General features: G+C 44.0%; 1 protein-coding gene across 1 annotated transcript in view; it reads left to right on the top strand.

Moving 5' to 3' along the window:
- The first annotated feature begins 2,220 nt into the window (after window positions 1-2,220).
- The window catches only part of NCOA7 (nuclear receptor coactivator 7), a 102,821-nt gene continuing 100,654 nt past the window's right edge, over window positions 2,221-4,387 (top strand). The window contains 1 exon segment of the mRNA XM_009325638.1: window positions 2,221-2,368. The gene's annotated coding sequence lies outside the window, so the exon portion shown is untranslated.

Here is a 4,387-nt window from a genome sequence, read left to right as displayed (position 1 = left end):
GGGAGGCCGGGGCCTCTCCCGCCGCTTCCGGCCGCTGGGTGGGTGGCAGCCCCCGGCGGGAGTGGGGCCGAGCGGGGTTATTTTTCCTCATTTGGTGTTGCGTGTTCACGTTGTTCCTTACAAGATAGGAACAACGTCTGTCTTGTTGGGCGTCTGCGGGGTGTTGCTGTAACGGCTGCAGGCAGGGCCTGGTCAGCCAAGCGCTCTGCGCTGCAAATCCCGGCCGGCGGCTCCCGGGAGGGGAGAAAGCTGGTGGCGCTTTCCTCCGCTCCCTCGTAATTCCTCTTCAGGCAGGCTGTGGAAACAAAAAGAGCACAGCTGCTCCGGTGCTTGGTATTTGGCCTGCAGGGGAGAGCCGATGAAAAGGCCTGCCTCAGGTGGAATTCCGTGGCTCCGCAGAGGGAAGCCAGAATGGCAGTTCACTTGCCTTGCACTGCCAGGGCCTTCTCACGCGACAGATACAAACCTGTGACTTTGTTTTTTTTGGTAAGGTTTCTGTGAGAGGAGTGCAAACTCTGCCATCGATGCAGATGACATCTGCGTGAGTGGTTTTTCCTCTGGTGTGTTGATTTCATGAGCAAAGTAGATCTGTGAGCTGTACTAGCAATAGTAATTTTCCCTATTTAAGCAGTGTCCATAATATAAGAGGTTTTGCTCTACGCAAGCAAATTTCTCTAGTTCTCAAACCCTCTGCCCCTGAGATGCGTTATATAACATTCCATGTTAAGATAGATAAGCTTCAGACTATACACTTGTGGACTCTGCAAATATGCGTTAGCTTATCTTTAAAAGCTTTAGAGGCTGAAAACAAACTTACTGAGACCTCTTTTCCTCAGGGATGTGCTCGGGAGGTTTGAGTGTTTGGTTTCTGTCTCACGAGAGTCCCTGTTCAGCTAATGGTTCATTTCATCCCAAACCCTTCACAGTAGCGGGCTTGAACAAAATGTGTGTCTTGATTGCGATGGAGCTTTCTTTCGTCCAAACCGGGCAATTTTACTGCGCGATGAGGTAGATAACTTATAAAATGTGAGGTTACAATCAGGCCCTATTAGATACAGTCTGATGTCTTATATACTGCAAGGGCTGCATTTCACATGTGTGTATCGATAGCAGCTTCTTTGGTAAGACCAAGGCGTTTCAGGCCTTGAGGAGACGAAGCTGTGGAACGCTGGAGGCAGAGCACAGCTCAGACTGAGGCACCACTGCGGCCTGAGGCCACTGCAAAGAGGGGGACGTGGTTAGGTGAGAGAGGTCACCTGGTCCCAGCAGGTAATCTGTGCCCCTTGTTGAAGAGAAAGGCAAAGTGGGACCTGGTTTCCTGCAACTCGGAACCTGCAAGGAACACCAGCCGGATATTAAGGTGGTTCTATACTGCAGAAACTGAGCAAGCTTTAAAGGAGTTCATAGGCTTCACTAGGTCCACAGTGTCGTGGTTAAAAGCATAGGCTTCCCCACCCTGGGTGCTTCTCAGGTGGGTTTTGGAGAGGTACTGATTTCTGTGCTTCCATGGCTGTCATGCTAGCAGCACTTGAGACAGCTAGGTTAAAACTAGGGTAGGTCCACGTCAGCTGCATTTGCAGTGTTGAAGATGTGTGTTGCAGAAGGGTCATTGCCACTGTTTGTTCTTAGAGTGCCTCTGTTGTGCAACACCTCAGAGGAAGGCAGGGGTGAGCCCCCTGATTCTTAAGCTGCCTGACTGATAGAGACAAAATATTCCCCCCGAGAATTTCAGAAAAGTAGCTGAACCTATGAAAGATGGGATCTCATGGCTGATGGCAGGACAGGTGAACGTGTTTTGTCCGTGCCTTAGGAAACTGTTAGATGTAGAAACAAATAATTCTTGCTCTGTCATGCTTGACAATTAGCAAGCTATATTCAAGATGTGCAATATATCATACTAAATTCCTATTGAGCAGTGAAAGGGTTGTTGATTACAGCCGTAAGTGCAGTGAAAACTCTAATGTATGTGCTAGAGAAATTTTACCGAGGTAAGAAATCTTTTCCTGCATGTGAACCCAGGTTGTGGGGGGCAGGGGGACTGACCGCTAGACCACCAGGAAAGTAGCACTGAGAGTCATATGCTGTCTAGTTATTTTTAGAAATAGCTTTCTTTTCTGTACAAGTCATGTGCGCTGGCAAAAGATTATGCCTCTTCTCTGGCTTCCTATATCCGATAGGGAAATGCATCGGTGAAACTGTCAGCGATTCAGCCTCCTGCCAGCGCAGAAGCAGCCAGTGCCTGTGCTTGCATCCCTGCGATGCTAGCTGGAGAAGAATGATCTTCCCAAAAGCGCCAGAGAAGGAATGTCAGAGGCCGATGTTTCTTTTCACTTAACACAACGGAACGGCAGTGTGTCAGTAAAACCAAGTGAGTAACATTCAATGTTAGAGGTCCTGTACCCCAGCTTTCAGTTTGGTATGCAAAGCTGAATTTTGGAACCTGAAAAATCAGAGCGATTACTTTAAATGCAAACTGTCAAGCAGCATGAAATTAACTTGTCTGTTCCATATGAATACATTACGTATTATTATTATTACTTTAATTTGCCATGTTAATTGATGTGTGACAGTAGACTTACTATGTAAGAATAACATCAAAGTAATGTGCTAATTTACTGGAAGTATATTATTTGGGTATGTTTCCGCTATATAATGGTAAGTACAAATTGTCTTTAGTACCTGGGGTACACGCTTCAGCAGTAGTGAAAATCCTTGATTTGCACAGAAGCTGTAAATTATATTTATAACTGTGTGTAATGTGTGCGTTTATCACTCCTTTCTTTCCTCAATGGTGTATTTGATCTGGAAAGTCTTGACATCAGCTTTTCTTCTTTAAGTTAGCCTGATTTAAAATGTACATCATCCCAGTTTCAGGGAGGTGGAGAGGAAAGGGAAGAAAAAGGTGATGCACGGTCTTTTGCTATTTTATGTTTAATTTCCATATATGGTCAGAATGGTTACTTAACTCTTAGATTATAATGCTTTTCTGGGGGGAAAAATACTATTGTAGTTTATATTTCTTGTATCTTTTTTCACCATAATAGTGTTTTTATGGAAATAATCTAAGGAAAATCTCAAAAGGCGTTGTCCAAGTGTTACAGCAGTTCTGGTACTCCTAGCTCCAAGATCATCTTCCAAGCTGTACAGTGACTTGCTCTATCTTCTTGTAGTTTAATTTAAATAGAGCTAGGGGGCAGTCTGTGAGAATTTGCAGTGTCATGTCTTAATACTGTGCAGACTAGTCATTTACTATTTACAGAAAATATTTTAGAGATCCTGAAGAAAAATGGGGGAGTAACTCACCAGCAATATTTTTATAAATACTTTTACAAGTTCTTGTATTGTTTTCCTTGATCTTCCATTCTTCGTCTGACACCGTATTTGATCCAGGAAAACCTGTGTCAGCTTTTTTTCTCTTAGCCTGTGTTAAAACGCACGTGATTCCAGGGTTTGGGATAAGGTATGGCGGTGGGGTGCTTCATCCAGCGTCCACTGAGCTCAGCAAAATACCTTAGTTGAAACAAATGTGACTCTTTTATCATCTCTTCACGTATCTCAGCAAATTCCTTTTCTTTTACAGTCTGTCTTCTGCAGCGCATTTTGGAAGCAACTTCTGGTTTGCTCTACTAGACAGTAGAAATGGGTGCACAGAATCGGTTATTAGGGGAGAACTTATAAAAGTTTCAAGCTCTGGTCTCTTTCATTTTTGTGAAACTTGTAGAAATTTTTGATACCTCTGTCAAATTGAGTTATATCTAGACAATCAATTCAAAGTTACAGGGTTAGCTGGGGACACTCAGGAAATTCACCATTACATAAACCGAAGAAACCAGGCTAAAAATAGCCATGTATTGTTACAGAAGTCAACCCCCAGTGCATGGTAGCATCAAGTAGAGCCTCGATTATGCATAAAAGTCCCCAAGTAATTGGGGAAAACAGGATGACTGCTAACGGAAAAAGAAAAGATTGGTGTCACCTTTATTTTTATACCTTTTCAAAACTGGACCGTTACGGTGTTCAAGCTCATCAGTGTAATTCTTTATGGCAGGGTGTCTTCCTTAAATAAACGAGCCGTAAGCTCACAGTTGCAGATGTTAAAAAGAAATTACATGTAAGGGAATGGAGTTTCTGGTAACTATAGTGGGCTTTGGTTTCTGGGGGTTGGGTGAAGAAGCCTGCATGCTGGCAGCGTGGAAACAGCAGATGATGTTTGCAGGCTTTTCCGTTTCCCATGGATCTAAAGGCTTTGGTTAACCTCAATTTCCAAAATCGGTTGTTTTGTTTTCGTACTGCCCTTGAGAAAACTCCTCTCCAGAGGCAGAGCCCGGCGTATTGGCTTTATGAAGAAATATGCCACACTGGGCTTTTTTTTTGGAAGACAGACCAG

The sequence above is a fragment of the Pygoscelis adeliae genome, unplaced genomic scaffold, assembly GCF_000699105.1.
Source record: "Pygoscelis adeliae isolate BGI_AS28 unplaced genomic scaffold, ASM69910v1 Scaffold54, whole genome shotgun sequence".
Classification (NCBI taxonomy): Eukaryota; Metazoa; Chordata; class Aves; order Sphenisciformes; family Spheniscidae; genus Pygoscelis; species Pygoscelis adeliae.
This window is presented reverse-complemented; position numbering and strand designations above follow the sequence as displayed.